At 37.8% G+C, this 19,265-nt stretch overlaps 1 protein-coding gene across 3 annotated transcripts in view; it reads left to right on the top strand.

The window, feature by feature from the left end:
• Window positions 1-19,265, top strand: part of LRMDA (leucine rich melanocyte differentiation associated) — a 714,902-nt gene that overhangs the window by 225,180 nt on the left and 470,457 nt on the right. The window lies entirely within an intron of this gene.

Genomic DNA, 19,265 nt, shown 5'->3' with positions numbered 1-19,265 from the left:
TGAGCAAACTTGGAATACAGCAATGTAGAGAATGACAGACAATACACTCTCATAGGTAACAGTACTTGACTGGTAATCAGGTATTTGAGATTCTCCTTGTCATTCTCCAGCTGGCTACTATTCCTGTGACCCTTCTGCAAAGCACTTCAGCTCTGTGTCTTCTGAAGTCTACGAGATGGAGAGCTCTGATTCTTAATAGTCAATGATCTCTTCAGAGACTCAAGTATAAATAATAATTTTCTGAATTGGTCAGTGATACTTACTGAAATTTAAGAGACCATGATATTTTCCTTATGGTCTTTGAAAGATGCCTTATTAAACAGTTTAAAAAAACTTTCGCAGATTATTCAGCAATGGTTTGTTTTTAGAGACCTTAATTTGCCTACCAGTATCGATTAAAGTTAACTTTTTATTTTCTTTAGTGAGAGCAAGTCTCTTCAGAGAGCAAATATTTAGAAAGTTCCTGACCCATAATGATGTACCTATTATTTTAGTAATGTGTTCTCACTGTTTTGAGTTAGCCACAGTTTGGTTTGCCATAATGGCAGTACAGCTGTTTTTAAGCACATCACATGCTAACTTTTCTGAGGGCTTCTTGCTGGTGAGAAGCCAAGTGTCAGGGTTTGTGGAGTTATTCTGTGGTTAGTTTTCTCATGTTCTTCTCTGTTCCTTGTCTATTCAAGAATGTGTGCTTATTTGAAATACCATCTACTTTTCCTTACTTGTGCATCGATCAAAGATTAATACTACTTCAAATTTGGACCGTTGTTTTTAAAGCTGGGGCTTCTGAGCCAAGCATGTGGATCTCAGCACGGCTTTTGTAAGTGAAATAACTTGTTTGCCAGAAGCTGAGATAGGTGCATGTTTTCTTTTTGAAGGTGCAGCGGAGGAGATGAGAAAATAATTGTTTAATGAATGTAAGCTGATTTTTGCTTTTTAGGAAATTAAGATTGATAAAGGGGCATGTTTCAGCATGGTAATTTTTGGCTACTCCGTTTTAACTCAGTAGTGGCTGAAACAAAGAATCTTTCTTATTTTGATAAACTAAAGGGGGGAGATTGCTATCTGACTGGAGTTACTTTATGTATGAGTTGTCTAGTGTAGCGTAACAGTGGTTCTCTGCACACCAGCGTTGGCTGTCCATAATTGCTTGGCAGTCAGTCAACTACTCTAGCCCTACGGAGTTAAAGAGCTGCAGAAGGGCTGCAGTGTAGATGTGTTTTGTGACAAGGGATTAGGAGATGGGTAAATGTGGGGCACAGAAGTTGTTTCAGGTCTTGGATAGGTTCAGTGACATTTGTTGGGTGTCTGTATGAGCTGTTTTCAAAATTCTGTGGTCACTTAAGAAAAATCCAAGTGTCTAGAATTATGCAAAGATGAGGAACCCACACTGTGTTGTGTGGGTTGTGTGCTATAGTTGGTAGGAAAGTTCTGCAAAATGCCATTTGTGGCTGTGTGCGCCAAATCACTGTTCTTTTGAAGAATGTTCCCTCATCTTTTCTGCTGCAGTGTAGCTCATGGTTGCTGGAAATTGCCTATAAACTTACCTGCTATCCCACTTTGTGTTCTGATCTTGTCAGATACTACAGCGTAAGGAAGACCAGGCCTGATTAGCCCTTTGAAGGGGAAACCCTTGGTGAAAGCCAAGGCTTCTGAAGGAAGTTCCACTTGTGATTATGTAGGGAGCTCTTCTGTTAGAGGGAGTTTGTTTCAGTGTGCGTTGGTAGACTTCTGTTTTTCATGTGTTGTCTTTATACGATACTCAAACTGATATTCTGAATAATCATTACAGTGTATGAGAGTCTTCAAAAAGTTATCCAAAAAAATGTGTTTTTAATTAAATACCCTGAGCAAATGCATTCATCATACCTACTTTAACCCTTTGTGTGTCAGTTTTAATTTACTTAGTCTCCTATTTCATTCCCCATGTGCATTACTATAGTATTACATACGTTATACTAGCCTTAGTGTTGTTGCACTTTCTAGTGGAAGAAGAAATTATTCTTCTGCTCCTTTTGAAATGAGCAATATATTTTGAGAATCTATGAAGTCAGAAGAGCCAAGTAAATGTAATGGTGATGCAGTTCTGTAATTGAGTGGTTTTCCTTACTGATGTAGAAGTTCTCTTTTAGAATATTAGAGGGTAATGCTGGTCAACAACTAGTATTTTCTGGCTTTAGATATTTTGTTTTAGAAATCGAACACTTTGAGGAAAAAAAATCATGACATATCATTTTAGATAGCAGAGCCTGCAATTTTGAATATGTTTCTGAAGGTAGTGAGGAATTACTGTAGCATGAGCACCCCATTAAAAAAGCTTGCTACAAATACATTATAATGTGTAGGGTAGCTATCTGCTGTCAGATTTACTGGCTGAACATACTAATGCAGCAAGTACAGTGGAAAAGATGCTAACCTGGGGTTCTAGTTGGAAATGCATTTGGTGGTTCCATTAGGCCCTGGATGCAGCAAATTTTGAATAAAAGGACCTGAATATAGTTCCTGCAATTGAATTTTTAAGATAACATTGTAAATCACAGAATTATAAAGAAGTGAGAAAATCCCTTAATTGCAACAAGTTCCCCAGTGCATAAAAGGACTCTCTGGCAGAGAAAATTGGCAGTGTGCTGGTGATCAGATGTAACAGCTGGAACACTTCTATTCAGACTGCTTTAGGAGTAATAAACCTAATAATTTATCCACAAAGTGCTGTGATAGCTGTAATTCTGTTTTGTTAAAAATCTCTCTTCTCTATACTTATATATGTTTATATACATTCTTATTTTGGTCTAGCATTATTTTGAGTATGAAAAAGGTTAATGCCATTTTTTTCACACGTTATGGGGTTTCCGTGTCAAAATATTTTCTCCAAAGATTAGGAAAATTAGAATTTTATAATGATACTGAAAATTCCTTTCTGAATTCCTGTTGGTTGTTAGTTCATTTCCTTATTCATTTTCCATCTTTCAATCATTATCGTTTACTAGGTTGCTGAATATGGTACATCTTGAAAGAGGCTAAATGTGCTTGTGGAACTGGGAACTTACTCCACTTTCACTGGTGATGTTTTGTTTGTTCAGATATTTGGGGGCCGTTGACTAGAAACATCCCTTTAAAGGCTGCTTACAACTGCATTTGAGGATGTGAACACCTGGGAAAGAATGTTGGTTCACAAGCCCATATACAGAGTAAATGTTAAAATTCAGATACGTCAGTATAAATCAGATAAACAACATGCAGGGGGAATAACAAGCCTACACTGCTGAGACTTTGTTAAAACTGTTGTGTTAGAGTGTTAAAACTTCATCAAAAGAAAATGGAAACAATATCATAATGATATTGAACTGTTGGGTACTTCTGTTGCATACAGACTTCACTGCTGCAGGGTAAACACACCAGAAGAAAGCTGACTGTGCTAGTTTTTTGTTTGTTTGTTTTTAGCCAGAGATGGACATCGTTGCTCTTTTTGGTATTAGACAATTCTGTGCAATGCTTATGTGTGCATTAATATGTCTATGGGCTGAACTGCAGAGAAGACTTGGCCTGAGTGTGATCCGTCCTCACCGAGATGGTCAGTGGTCTTCTACTTGCTTGTGATTGCAGTGCCTGGGCACCCAATCTGGTTCTTAATGTAGTCTACTTTTAAGGAAAATGCTCTCCATCCTCCAGCCAGTTTTATCAGGATTTAAGTTGCAGACAGAGATGTGTGAATATCACCATATTTGTATAACTAAAATGGTGTCCCAGAAGCTGGCCTTTGCTAGTTTTGCAGTCTACTCCTATAGCATTTGTTTGAACTAATCTACTACTTTACTGTGAGTCAGTAGAGGATGTGTTCCTTGGTGAAGGTCTTTGTGAACATGGGGGGAAATGTCAGGTCATGGAATTATCAGGACAAATCAGTAACAGATGTTTCTTACAGACTTCAGTGTCTGGAAAATAGGTGAAATAGCTAATAATTAATTTCCATTAAAAATATTCAGATTCTGTAATTCATTCTTGTATTTCTTCTTGGATGGAAATGATAAACTCTTCCTAGAACAAATGCATGGCTCAAGGAAGAAATTCAAATAACCTCTTTTTTTCACTTTTTTAATCTGCTGTTAAACAATGGAGAAGCACTTCTTGAATGACAGTAAGCTGGTATCACCATTATTTATAGGATATAGTGACCTAAATAAGGAGGTAGTCATGTTGAAGGCAACATGACTGGACATGCTGTGGGAAGGGCAGAAAATGTACAGAGGAGAGCAAAGAATGAACCAGAAAAATCAGAATTAACAACGGCATCCTTGCCTAAAGATAGGCAGATTGATTTTCATAGGGGGGAAGATAAATTGTTTGAAGTGATTTAACATTTTTTTGAGGTATAACAAACTTACTCCTGTGAGTAAGCTCTTATAAGATGTTGGATACTAGTGATTTGAATTAAGAAGGAGAAAAGTTGAATAGTTTGGTATTAATATAATATGAACTTTAGCTTTTAAACAAGGGAGGCATACAATCTGTAAAAATGAGTTTAAACATGTTTCAGTTTTCATGACAGAAATTGGCCAAGCTATCTAAAGTTACTTTTTCCTAAAGGTCCTTGCAGAGTATTTCACTGAGTTAGTAAAGAGTTTCTCAAAACAGGGCCCAGGTTGATGAAGGTCATGAGTTGCCTAAATTTAAGTAGGATGATCTGACTTGTTGAGTGGATTTATCTCTGTGTTCACTGATTGAACTGAACACTTTTTCTGATTGTTTTCTATGGCAAAGCAAAGTGGAATGTTATCAGTCATACAGCATTTAATAAATTTATGTTCAGGTGGGAAACCACAAGCTTACTTAAATTATTTCTTTAGGGAACAGGTTTGTCTCAATACTTCAACTTGGTAATAAACCTAGAGTAGGTTGGATTTGTGTTGAAGCTATAAGGGAGATGGACCCAGACTTCCTGTTGTTTGCATGGTCTGGTTTTTGAAAGCTCTTCAATCCGTTCAATTCTGGCAGAGGCTTTAAAGAAAGAAGAGAGGATTTTATTTTCTAGAAATTTGAGATGCTCGTTCTGTTTCTAGCTATTTTGAATTAGACAAACTGTGTCAGAGTAGACATAGCTTCAATAGCTGAAGTTACAGAAAAACAGAAAGCAGGAAGAATCAGGCCTTGCTAAAATAAAGGTATGTGACTTATCATTGTAAACTCATTAGCTGAGATTTTGGGGCCTCACTGTGCTCTGGTGGACTGGATCTGTCCAATTTCCTGGGAGCTGCAGAGATTTTCTCTGCATAAAGCAGACCTGGCTTACTGCATCAGCTTTCTACTAAAACTGCTGGAGTTTTCATGTTTGTTTGGGCATTTTTTTTTTGTCTGTTTTTACCTGCAAGAATAATTGTAAATGTATATAGATTTCATTCTGGTTTTTTTTGAGCAATATTTCTTACAATTCATGCAATCTAGCTATAATGTAGTTAATTTTTAAGTAAATCATTACTTTGTTTTCCATGCCATTTTGTATTCTGCTAAATATAAAAGGGATTGTTTTGAAATTAAATAGAAAATGTTAGTGATGGCGTGTTTGTGTCTGTGTGCGCACACATGAGGTATAATGTTCTGAAAATGGCTAATGATTAAAGGCTGAGTTTCTTTCTTTATTAGAGTGCATTTCCATTGAAAAAAACCCCCTGATTATTTACATTTATTTACCTTTGGTTATTTACCTGTTATTTACCTTTCAAACAGCTGTCAGATCAGGATTGAACAAGAGACTGTTGTGTGTCTCAAATTACAGTACACTGGCTACATTTAAAAAGATGAAAAGTGGAATGTGATATGGAATTAGTAGTGAAAGGGTGATGACCAACAGTCCTATATACATATCTCTTCTTCTTGTTTTGATTCTTTCAGTTCAAAAATAGTAACAAGGAAAGAAAATGGGAAATGGTATTTTAAGACTTTTATGTTGATGTGTTAATCTGGAATCAGTTTTTTCACCTGCCACCAAAAAGAGTCACCTGGACTACCCCATTCCTATCCTCTCCCTTCGTTTTAGCTGGGTCAGTGCCTTGATGTGACCCATCATGTGGCTGTGCTGGCACCAATGCAGGAATAAAGAAGTGGGACTATAATGAATGTGTGGAGGCAAATAAGGGAGCTTGAAGGAAGGCAAGCTGTGTTTATGGCTGCAGCCAGGAGATGTTCTCCTTAACAATGACTCTGGACCTGAAGAAAGCCTTTATAACTGCGAAGTTTCCATGCAGGTATTTTCTGTGTCATATGAAGCATTATCAATGTTCTAAGCATCTTCTAGGAGTCTTGTTTGTACAAAGAACTGTGCTGCTTGAGTGAAAGAATGAAAATCCTTCTTAGTGTTTAATTGGTACAGTTGGATTTCAGGCAATTTGAGGCCCTTTACAGATGTCTGAACTTCAGACTCTAAAGTCTCACTTCAGAAACAAACAAAAGAATATTCAGTGCAGCACCACCTGTATTTGAGATGCGATACCATCTGAAATCACCAGTGGTTTTGAATGTTTGAGATTAAAACAGAAGATCAGTGGGTTGAAGACATAAAACAGTATCTCACCTGAATAATCAATCATATAAAAATCAACAAAATATGGTCACTGAATAAATCTTGTATCTGTTTGAGCAAGGGACATTTATGAGCTAGTGGCATGTATGGGCTGGTGTAATTGGTTTCCAAAGAGTAGCCACTTAACTATCTTTAATGTCCGTGCCCAAGGAGCAGGAGTTAAAATAGGTGCAGTCAGAGGAGAATAGAGCCATCAAAATTTATCTGTTTAAAAGTAGTATTAAGGACATGTCACTGTGAGTGACATTTACTTCAGTATAAACTTTTATCTTCAATTGTTTGTGTGCAGTAGTTTTGGATGACTTATATTTTGAACTTCTAAAGTACTTAGAGTATATTATTCAGGACAGATAATCTCCATTTTCATGTACTTCTTGCTGAAAGGTGTAAGAGTAACATTGGTTTGTTCTGAATATCTTTAATGTTTGGATACTTTTTCTGTGGTTTTGAACAGCATGTCTGTGTGCATGTTGGTTGCCTATATCCCTGCACAGACACACATGCTTAGCAGAATGTGAACTTAAGATTGTTTGACCTTTGCATTTCCTCTGTCCTTTCAGTGTTACATTCAAGGTGTTTTTTGTCTGTTACAACAGACATGATGTGCTAATATATCACTCTGTATTGATTGCCTTTTTGGGGAAGGCACAGGTGTAAACTGTACAAGTCAGAAGAATTATTTAACGTTACAAGAGAATTGGAACAATCTTGACTTCTCAGTTAAAGAACTTTAATTGCCAGCTATAATCTATGTTGTCTATATTAGTCACATGATGTATTATATAGAAGTACATGTGTCATATATATGAAGAAGATAACCATGTCAAACAATCCATCTGAATGCATTTTACTGATTATGTAAAAAATAAACGTAGATTTGGTTTTCTTTTTTGATCTTTATTTGGAGATGACATCTACAAAGTACTGCTTATATTTTTACATATGTATCCAATATGTAAACCTAAAACTTCTGGTAAAGAGCAGGAATGTTTTAGCATTACCTAGTGAGCTATATAGAGGTTCATTTCTCTTTTTCCAGATCTCTTGTAAAAACAATCCAAGCTGCACCTTTTTAGACCTTTCAGTGAAATAGTTTTAAATCTAAATGGTTGATCTTGGAGTGCATTATAAGTCAGTATTGTTCAACATGGCAGTTTATTGATGGTAGTCTTTAATTATGTCCGTGCTGTCAACCTCTCCAGTCCTTATTGCTTTGTTGTAGATCAGATAGAAAGTGTGAAGTTTTCAAAGCTGTAGAGATGAAAGAGTAAACATATTCAAACAGTTCATTCAAATATGCTTAAGAAAAAAATGGTACTACTAGAGCATGCAGGGAAGCTAATGAAAACCTAAAAGCACTTTTTTCTTTTGATTACAGTGACAGCCTTAGAGTGCTATCACAGATTAATCTTTATTTAAATTGGGAAAATGCCAGAGAAAGACCATGATCAAGTAGTTTATTAAATAATGGTAAACAAACACAGATTTACAGGCCTGCACTTTATCTGATACATGAACAAAAACATAATTTTTCATAACTGATTGCATGTGAAGTTTAAGAAGCTACTATACAAGGCTTCTCATTTTCTTCAGCATGGGCAAGTGACTTGAAACCATTTTAGCTTCTCCTGTGACTGAAGCTGTGATTGCCACTAGAGGATTTTTCCAGTGAGGACAGAGGCTAGCTTTCTGGCTTCTTGCTCACTTTTACCCTTGAAGTCATAATTAAGGGAATTGTCATGGCTGATATTGTGTGCGCTCTCTGAAAGGCAGCTAGCAAACTGTCACAGGAGTCATAATTGAGGTCCTGCTCAGTCACATTTTCGTTGCATGTTTGTGTTCACTTGGATGCTCAAAGCATTCTGAGCAACAATATTGTCACCGTCTCCTCTATCCGTACCCAAGCATACCTTTTTCAAGAAGATTGTATCAGCTTAATATCATTATTAAAATGTGAACATTTTACACTAGCATTTATGCTAGAGCATAAAGCATTATCATAGTGATAATTGCGAAAATGGTGCAGTCCAGCTGCAAGAATGATGTCACTTTATTTCTCTGATCTGTAGTGCCAAGATTTTTCTTGTGCAGATTTGCAGAGACTTAAATTTGTCTACAAGCCACTTTCTGTCTTCTTCTTACTAATGTTTTGATACCTTTGTGATCTTTTTCAGTCATGGGGGCCCACACTTACTTATTTGGTGCTATGTATGCAGACTGGGTATATTTCATATTTATCTTAATATGTTTGTTTGCCTGCTTTTGAGTGACAGTTTATCACAGTCATTTTATGAACAATTTGAGATATGGCTATGAGAAACTCAGAGAAATAGTTGGTGCTTTCCTTTTACTGTCATAAGTTTGGGTATTGGTGATGATATCTGGTGCTAAGGACTTTTCAGAAGGGATTACTTTTTTGCGTTGTTCTCAGTAACATTAAGCTTTGTCATGATCTCTCTCCCTGCTTTTTTTCTTCTCCCTGTGGAGCTGGAATAAACAAAGCAATTAATACGGAGACCTCTCACTGACTCTGAATCAGAAGTCTATGAAACCACAACCAACATGGCAAATGTGGAGACAAAACTGATTGTTCACTCCCTTCCTAGATAAGAAGTGGACTGAGGGGACTAGGAGCCAGGTTCGAGCAAAAGGAAGTAGTGCGGTATTGTGGGTGCTAGAAGTTTGCCTGGCTTCCAAGAGAAGACCAGAGGAGCTTTTGCAGGAAAAATCTGTTGAGAGTTATTTATACATGAGGACCATACTGGGCTGAGGAAGTCCTTAAGCTGAAAGTGGTAGGAAGGTGATAGAGCAGGAGTGGGAAGTGTCATGTTTGGTTGCCCTTTTCTTGTATTCTTTCCTGGACACTCACCCTTTTGGGTCCTCTTGTCCAAAGGGTGCTGGACTACAGAGAGCTCTTCTTGCATATTACTGTTTCTTGTAATGTACAAGGGAAAGACTGACTGGATCAAGTCCTCAGGCAGGTGCCTACAGTTGTTAATGTTACGTTGTTCCCCTATGGGTTGTTAGCTGTTAGTGTTAGATTGTTCTTAATAGGACAATCCATCTTAAAATCACAGACACTGAACAGTCCCTCTAGATATGAATAAATGTGCTGGTTTTGTGCTTAACCTTTTCCCCAACCATGAAGTTTGCTGAATCAGTAGGCTACTGAAAATAAAATGTTAGGTTATAATTATCATCTTGGTAATATTACAGATATGCTGAAAATACATACCCCCCTGCCACTGTCTTTGCCCAAATGTCATCAAAGGGATGGTGCTTCTGTCCTTGCTCTTGCTGCTTTTTTCCTTTCCATTTTACAGGGAGGCAAAATGAGACTGGCATTTTACCTTGGTAGTGCTGCTCACTCTCTAGATTTGCAAGGATTCCTGTGCTTGTTTCCACTGCCGGCAGAGATGACTTTTGTTTCTGTTGTCACTGATAGTCCACTGAGTGTTTCAGAAACAAGATGCTGGGGATCAAATCATATTTGGACAGTAGGAGAAGCAACAATTTTACTGCAAGCCATTTGTTTCTTCTCCAGTGGTAACGTTGGCTCTGCATCGCTTTCCTCCCTCCCTAACTAAATGTTGTGTTTTTGGGAAGTCACAAGACACAAGGTAGCTACCTGATGAGGTGGCTCCAAAAGCGATCCCTTTGTTGTAGCGAATTGTCTTTTTTTTTTCGGACTGCTTAATATGGCTGCCTAATATAACGGTAAACGGATGTTCTGCAATATAGCAGAAGAGGAAATTTAGGTTTGGTACCAGGAAAACATTAGGATGTATTAGGTGGCACAATACCTTTCCCCGCCTGGCCACCCCCCCAGCAATTGAACTGCTGTAAGGCGCTGTAAAACCCGGTAGGGCAAATCATTCCAGAGAACAGTGCTGCACTGGCAGGGAGAGCTGATTATGTTCCTTTGCTAGCTATGTTTGACTGTAACATCACTGTATGCATTACTGTTTGTAATACAAAAGTGAGGGAACTCCCATTAATAAGCATTCGTTAAGCGCTGTGCATCTGTGCACTGAATCTGATTGAGGTCTTTGCAATGTGTATGTAAAGAAATAACTGCTTTAGCGTGTGCTACCTTTATTTTGAAAATAATTAATACTGAGAGCCATGACCATGGTGTATGTATCTTTATTTCTTAATCCTTTCAAACATTTTTATTTTGAGAAATAAGAAAATGCTGTTTTTTTAATCACATCTATAGATGCAAGTTCTTGTCAAAGCAGGAATTGAGCATTCACTAGTTTTTGTGCAGTAGTTAGCCTTTCCAGTCTTCTTCCTTTGGCCAGCTTTCCTCCTCTCCCCTCTTTCCCGCCCTCCCTCTTTCTTTTTTATTTTTTATAAAGTAATAAAGTAGAAAGTGACAGCAGGATCAGCTTAAAGTAACAAACATATTGGCTTTGATTTTGTATGTGATACTGCAAATGCAACTTCCATTTTACATTACTGTCAACAGAAATCACATTAGTACGGAAGCAGCAGCCCTTGCTTTGGGATTTCCCCGCCTGGTGTTTGGGGATGTTGTGTAAGGGAGGATGCCCTTCTCCAGCGAAGGGTCACTTCACTGCTGAGCTCTCTTTATTTTTAGTAATAACATCCAATACAATTGAAAGTGGGGTCAAGGTGAGGCTAGGACACTTTCAAGAAGAGGACTAGGGAGAAACAACAAACAGATGTTCTTTGATGATAACTGTTGAAGAGAGAGGATTTGGCTGAGAGATCTGTAGCTTTCACTTGTTGAGAGCCTTTAACTTGAGCCAGTGGTGCTGTTTTTCACCCCCCAGAGTAGCAGTGTACCTGCTGTTGCTATCAAGCCACTTGCCAACAGTGGCATCTGCTCAGTGTAGACATCAAGAATTTGAATGTCAATATCTTTGCCTTGAAATGAATGGAAAAGTATTTGTCACTCAGCAGCAATCATTCTTCAAATAAAAGGTTAGCCAGACAGAGCCCTTAATCAAAGAGTCGGTCTTTTCTGTCAGCAGTGCCTTTTAAATAGCAATGATGAAGGCTGGCTGTCAGTGAATGACTTGATGAGCTAGGTGATTGATCTGCATAAATCATTTTCTTTTAACATTGTCAGTGAAAAGTAAATTGGTGGGATTTTGGGGGGTATTAGCTATATTGAAATTAATATATAATATTTTAGCTGTGTCCTTAGTCTCTCAGTTTCCATTAAAAAGTGAAAATTACATAGGATCTTAGCCTATATTATCCTAATGATGAAGTATTATTGTTGTTGCAATTACCATGCAAATTAAATTCAAAAGTTGAACATGAAACAGATTTTATGAGCTTCAAGAGAAATACTGTTAGTAAAGGAATTAGGGGGAAGCTGTATCATTTCGTTAAATTTGCAGAAGCTTTTGATTTAAAAGACAAAATTCAGGAGTGTAGTTTAGGGGTAGTTTATAAGCTTGAGATTTTAATCATGTTATCTGCTTCAAAAATAACAGAAGTAATTTCCCCAAGTACTGGAAAATCTTATGTACTGGAGGTTTTATTGTCACAGTAAAGTGCATTCTCTGTCAGTCCTCTGCTTTAATTTCACTGCATTTTATGTAGTGAATTTTTTGTTTGTTTGTTTTCAGAAATGTCTGAGACTAGTTGCGATGTTGCCCAGCATGTGCTGATGCTGTTGATGGTATCAGAAGCTCAGCACATATTTAAATCCATACTATTGCTTTGAATTAAAGATGTGGAGTGAGGAAGACCTTTCAAAGGTGCAAATAATACTTAGCTACTTTTGTGCTTTAGAAATCTCCTTATGAAACCAGTCTGGGTCGCTATGAGAAATTGTTCTTATGCTGGGAAATACTGCCTACTCTGGATACAGCTGAAAACATCTCCTAGTCACTTTTTTCCCCCCTTCTTCAGATGAGTGTGGGTTTTTTCTTTCTTTTTTGGAGTGGATGTTCTAGGACCAGTGAAGTAGCACCCACCTACACACCTCCTGCTTCCCTCGCCACATCCCCCCTGGCCCACAGTGATCAGCTGAGTGACACTCCTAGGCGAAGAGCTGCTCAACAGTATTTGCACAGTGCAGAACACCTATTTCAGAGAAGTCTGTCTGTGGGGCTCATCTACCAGTTTTCAGATGTTCAGTCTTTATTTGCAACATGATTTATGTAAATTACATGAATTGCTGCTGCCCTCCTTCTCACCAAAGACCACAAAACAGGACCTGAGCCAGCAGGACTGGGAAATGAAATCAAAACCAAAAATAGTTCTGTCCTTGCCTTCATCCGCCCCCTCCCCCCCCCCACCTTTGAAAAACTGATTTATCGATTAAGCATCAAAGTGTTTGAAAATGTACTTAATACATCTTCATGCACTACATGACTGATATATGTAATGAATTGTTTAAAACATTGTTGACTGACTTAAATTGTAACATTTACATTTCTCAAAAAGAATTCCCAGCTAGCGTTCTTGGATAATGAGATACACATCTGGCTGGGTAGGAATGGAGCGTAGATGTATACAATTACTTTGTCCCGGGCAATATATTTTCAAGTATAGTAATGAAACTGTGAGCCTGCACACATTATAACATACATGCACACACATTGCTTGAAGTTGCAATTTTTTTAACCAAGCATGTTCTCTGAGACTTGCTTAATCTTTCTTGTGCATCTGAAGTTTTCTCAATTTGTATGTTCATTTTGGGATGTACAGTAGAGACAGGCTTTCATTAACCATAGAGGCATTATACGCCAGATTTTCTGGCTTGCTGTGGATGGGTACAAGTGCTTATGGGATTTGCTAGCGTGAACTGAGCGGGAGAGAATCCATTCTTTCTGTGTTGTTGCTTCATTTAAGTAGGTTTTCTGTGAGACTGATGTATTTAAAATGCATTCTGGGGTAATTGTCACTAAATATGTACTTGCAAAATGGCTGTCGAAGCTTATTTTCCATGTTGTTCTTAGTTTAATCATACTTCTTTTCAGGCCTCATAGCACGTGTGGCAAAAGTCTGATCTTGCTGATTCTATCCAAGTGCGTAACCTTTCTGTCCTCTTAGTGCTGCTCTTGGTGTTATAAGGCAGAAGCATCCAGTTTGGCCGCAGATGTTGCTGTTGGCTAAACTGCTGATCCAAATGACGATAGCAATTTTATTGTGCTGTGGTATAGCTTAGTTTGCACGGCCACAGTAGATTTTTGTTATACAAAACTTTAGATAAGGTTTTATTTCCACTTCAGCAAACAATGCAATAATTATTAGGTTACTAATGTTATTAAATTCCATCGCCACCTTTCTTTGTAGTCTATCAGTGACTGTATTTGTCCTTTTAATGAATAGTTGTTGTTGCCCTTACCTTTCTGAATTTTGCTGCAGCTTTTAATTCTGTCACTTTTCTTGTATCAGTTGGAATGGAATGAAGATTTTAAACAATGGGTTTAAGAGTTTTGTAATGTTTCATCTTTAGCCAGCTATCAAAGCTGTAGATATTTAGCCTTCTTTTGCTGGATGTGAAACAACTTAAAGTCAGTTAAAGGTTTTAATACTAGTATCTTTAAGGAATACAAACTTCTATAGCACGAAAATATTACACTGTTATTTTATAAAAGAAAATGAAATATGTTTTATTTCCTCATGCAGTTACCTGTTCCATCTTGCATACTGTTTTGTTTAGCAACAGAATATGAAAATTATCAAGGAAAAACTTATTTTTGTGAAGATTTTTTTTGAAGAAAAATGTATACACTAATCTTTCAAAATCCATGAGATGTGTGCTTGCTGGTCTGCTCAAGAGATGTGTCAGTTCAAATCGAGTTTGTATTCCATGGAGAAGGACAAGCTATTTGTTCATTTTTAGTTCATAAAAATGGAGAACTAATAATCTAAGCTGGAGTCAAAATTTGTAATCATAAAAGATATTAAAAAATAATATTTTCCCTGAAATGAACTAATTAGAATGTTATGTGCAAAAGAAAATGAGTAGTAACAGTGCTAACCTGGTGGTTTGCACGTGCCGTCTCCCTGTTTTCTGGGTCTGTATAGCATTGTATTTTACCAGTTGTTTTTCTTGTTAATGTGTAACTTTAAATACTGCTAATAAGCTTGTGTCGCACAGCACAGTTCTTTCAAGAAAGTGTAATGTTGTCACTTCTTGCTTGTTTAGAACATGTACTTGCATACATGTATGTAGGTGTCTGTGTAGTAAGGCAGACTTTTGGTATGCTGAATAGGATGTGGGATGTGTATAGTATCAAAGTACACTTTTAAGCAATATTTTAAAATATTTAACCAATATTAAATTCATTCAGCTGTGACAGAATAAACTTAGTGGGAATTTGCTTACACACCATAACTTCTCTGAATCTTTTTCTTTTAACACAACGAGTGTAGGTGTCTGTATTCACCTATTGGGAAAAATTTCTGTGCGCGTGAAAGTACTTGCTGTTACCATCCTTGTTCTTCTATTAACTTAAAACCACGTATTAAAAAAAAAAAAATGTTTTCAAAATAAGTCCACCTGACCTTTATTTAAGCGTAGTGATACGTTTAATACTAAGTTTGAATACTTCATTTTTTAGCAGATGAATTATAGCAGTAAACTGTAGCACCTCATCAAAATTTCCATTCAGCAGTGACTCTGTAATTATAAAGTAGTTCCTGGCCTAGCAATGTGGTCACTTCAATCAGTAATTCATCATATGCCTTTTTTATAAACTGTTTAAAATAAGGTTGAAAGCTAACTGATAAGCTTGCTTTCATTCAGCCCAACAAAGGCTGAGTGTTTGCTGGAAGTTGGCGAAGTCCTCTTAAAAGATCACTTCCTACCAAAAAACCTAAAGGGTTGCACAGATGTGTAGTTAAGTATTCATTATGAACATGCAAATAATGCTGTCCCAAAGGAACATGCTTTGATTTTTGAAACTGCTGTTGCTTTATTTGGAAACTGTCATGAAACATGCCTTTGCATTGATGAAGTGTCTTTCAGCAAATCTCTCACAGAGAAGCAGAGGTGATCGTAGGAACGGCCAGTTTTCCCCTTTTAGCATAGACATGACATAAATTTTAGATAAAATGATGACCATCTAAACAATTACATAAAATTGAAAGAACCTGTATTATGTTGGAGTTGAGGACAGTTATAATGCTGAGTTACCTACTCGTTTATCTTTAATCTCTACTGACATAAAAAGGCAAGAAATGTTAAAGTAACAGGGCCAATAATAAAGAATACTGTGGTTTCACAGGCTTGTTTTGCCAAGACCAACTCTAGTTAGCCTAGGGAATGAGAGAACTTTCTCTCTGAGGGCTATTCTGAGGGAAAAGATATGTTACCTGGAGATAATAGATCCTCTAAAAAGCCACAAAGTTGGGTTTGTTTGGTTCAATTTTATTTTTCGAAGGGAGGGAGGAAGAGGCTCTATTGTACTCTGAAGCATAGGCCTTCCAGTGCAAAGCACTGAATTTTCTCCAAATTAACTAAGGATATTGCTTAACAACAAAAGCCTTTGTAAAACCTGGGTCACTTCAGTGATTGAGCTTATATTACAGTACTGTAAAAAGTCATATTGGCACAGCTGTAGAGAAGATAAAGTGAGGTGTGACACTGCGAGTTAACGGTTGGGGGAGAGGAGGAGGAAATTCCTAAGCAGGTTTGTCAACAAAAATACTGCATTGTACTTTTGTACCCTAAATGTTCCCTAAATTTTAATAGCTCTTAGTACCTTGTTGAAGACCTAGCTTCTACAGCAAGTGCACTTTCAAATCCATTGGTCTGCTCCCTTGCTCATTTCCTAATGTATTAAGTATTGGTTACTGGTTTTCCACAGTCTTGGCATTTAAATGTCTTTAGTTAAAAGCAATAGCTGTGTTGATAATTGTAAAAGGACTACTTGGAGACTTGTAAGTGAAACCATTTAGGGTGAAAAAATCTGTGATTTTAAACTCCATGAGATTCACTGTTCTGGGAAAGTGCTTAAAAACTCAAGATGGTTCTTCCTACATGATGGAACCTTTTACACCAAAGGATTTTAACAAAATTACTCATCTTGTTAGGATATTTGGGCCTACCAACTAGTTTATCCTTGTAGCTTGTTAGTTTTTTTAAAGGTCACTGTCAGCATTTTAAAAAATGTATTCCTTAGCTGTGTTTCTACCAGGTGGGTAGTTATGTGTTATGACAATGACTTTAATTCTAGGTCAAATTTTGCAAAAGTGCCTGAGGGGAGAGTTTGTGAATTGTCCACCATTTAGGAGAAATCTCAGCCTTTTGTACTTAATAGAACGTAGTCTCATGGAATATGCTATTTGCTGTGTCAGTGCTGAGTTGCACTTACTTGATCCTAGGGTATTAATGGGGGATACTTAATATTATTACAGAGGCTTGTTAGCTTGCTAGAAGTAATATGAACCATTCTATTGTAGGTGGTGCAAGGAGTTTATGCTTGAAGTTTTGTTTTCACCAGCTGAGTGATGTTCATGTTTTGTTTACTACAGGACCTCTTATGTACTGTATCGTGCGGAAGAACAACTTTTTTTCCTGTCCGTGGAATAGGAGGTGCCATTGCTAGCATTGGTGGCTAGTTAGTACCTGCTAGTACTGTTAGTACCTCTAGGATGAAACACTTCATATGACATTGAACTCAAATTTCTCACATAGCAATTTGCAGGGGAAGGAGGGGAAAGGGTGGCTCATCTTTTATTCAGTGCTGCAGCTGCCAAATAAAGGCAGAAGAAAACCTACCCTATGTTAGCTCTGCCAACAAAAGTTAAGGTTTATATCATCTGTGGCTTCATGCTTTGTACACTTCTGCAAAAGGTGAAAGAACCACACTGCTATTTAAAGAGCACTTATGGTCAGAAAAGTGACTGTAAAATGGCAGCTGCTTATTCAGCAGACCCGCTCGCTCTTTGTGTAGCGAGTCACCGCGTGCCCTCTTTACAGCTTCGGTGGGAAGGAGGTGCAGCCGCTTCGCCGCCTTGTAGCTGTGTGGCTCGTAAACCCGCAGGAGTGTGAGCTAGAGTCTGAGCTAAATTATGAGTCCTTTTATACTTCAGCTGATGTGGGAACAGGAGAGACTTGACTTTCGGGTCTCAGGATGAGTTTGCATGGCCGTCAATTACCAGAGAAACTGATCTGGCAATTACTGAAGACCTGAGAAGCAGGGGTGCCCCGTGCCGCTGAGCGCTTGCTCCTCGGGGGATACCTGTGCTTGCAGAGCCAGACTTCCCTGAGCAAATATGACACTGGGTGCCCAAAGATAGGTATTGTAAAAAGTCCTGGCTCTGCAACTACTAAGCAGCTCCCTGCTAAAAGACAGTTTCCTTTAGGGTCCGAAGGCAGCTACAAGAATTTGTAGTAAATCTGAAACTCTTCACCAGGTTGGTTTTGTTCTTATTCCCCTCCCCGTTGCTGTCAGCACTGGAGTTCTTACTTGTTTACAGTTTCATGTCTAAATATATATACCCTATAAAGAAAGCAATTTCCAAGTGTTTCAAGTAACCCTTGTGCAGAGGGCATGATTACTTCATGGATGCATTTAAAAACGGTGCCTTGTAAGGAACCTGGAGGTCTCCGCACAGGCTTTGTGGTGCTTGCCGTTGAAATCTTTTGTCTCATTGTACCAAGTAAACATTTCGTTGAAAGATTTCAAAGTAAATAGAAATGGCTTCCTCTTAGAGCTGTGCTTTGCTGTAGTGTCACGTGGTGTGTTTTGTTTAAAAAGATATAATGCAATATTATTCTAGGGCCAGTTTAATTCTGACACAGTTTTTAGTAGGAATACATCAGCTAGAAATTTACTATCCAAAAATCAGCTTTGTCCCTTCCTTGGACTTCTGTAGGAAATTAAATACATTGGAAATGCAAAAAAACAAGACTACCGCTTTAAACTGTGGGTATTGTGAGGGCAGGGAGCATACTGTACATATAATCATGCTCATGCATGCATATATACATATTTGATATGGACAGGCAGTCATATATTCTTCTACACAGATCAATCATTGTCTTTCAATTCCTGTCTTGTCTGGCATCTGCTGACCCATGCTTTAATTCTGTCAGGTCAGAGATATACAGGCCTTTGTAGTGTGCTTGTACTTCATGTCATGTCCCAGCGTTGTTGTACATCTTGTTTCAGAGATATTTTGCTGTAATGTTCTGTGACCTTTTCCATTGAGTGAAGCAGTTGGAGAGCCACTCAGTGAGGGAAAATTGAGCTGTTTTATTCCTCCCTAAGGAGCCTCATGTTTCCTTTCCACCATTCATTTGAAAGCTATCATTTTCTTGATTTTATAGCTGAAAAACACCATTGATTCACTGGATGCTAGATGCTAAGAGTCCTCCTATTGACAAGCCTATTGACAGTTTTCAGTATATTCTGCGTCTAATTATCACTCTTGGCTAAATGATGCACCTTGTGGACTTGAGAGATAGAGTCAATACCTCTCACTGTATTGTTCTAGCAGCCCCTATTGAGGTTGGTGTCAAAGCAGTGTGATTTATGCAATCAGAAAGAAAATTTCTGTTGGTGTACTGCATAATTAAACAAAGTACAGAGTGACTGGTGACAAAACCAGGTCTGCCAAAGTCATCAGCAAATGAGAAAAGATCTCTACAGTAAATGGCTGAGACATTGAAGAATCTCTTTTGGCATCTTGCGTTTTTCAATTTTCAAGTGTTCGATTTTTCTTCCTGGTGTGTTGGAGAGGTTTTTCT

Source organism: Dromaius novaehollandiae, chromosome 6 (genome assembly GCF_036370855.1).
Source record: "Dromaius novaehollandiae isolate bDroNov1 chromosome 6, bDroNov1.hap1, whole genome shotgun sequence".
NCBI classification, from domain to species: domain Eukaryota; kingdom Metazoa; phylum Chordata; class Aves; order Casuariiformes; family Dromaiidae; genus Dromaius; species Dromaius novaehollandiae.
The sequence above is the reverse complement of the archived record's forward strand: the minus strand, read 5'-3'. Positions and strand labels throughout refer to the sequence as shown.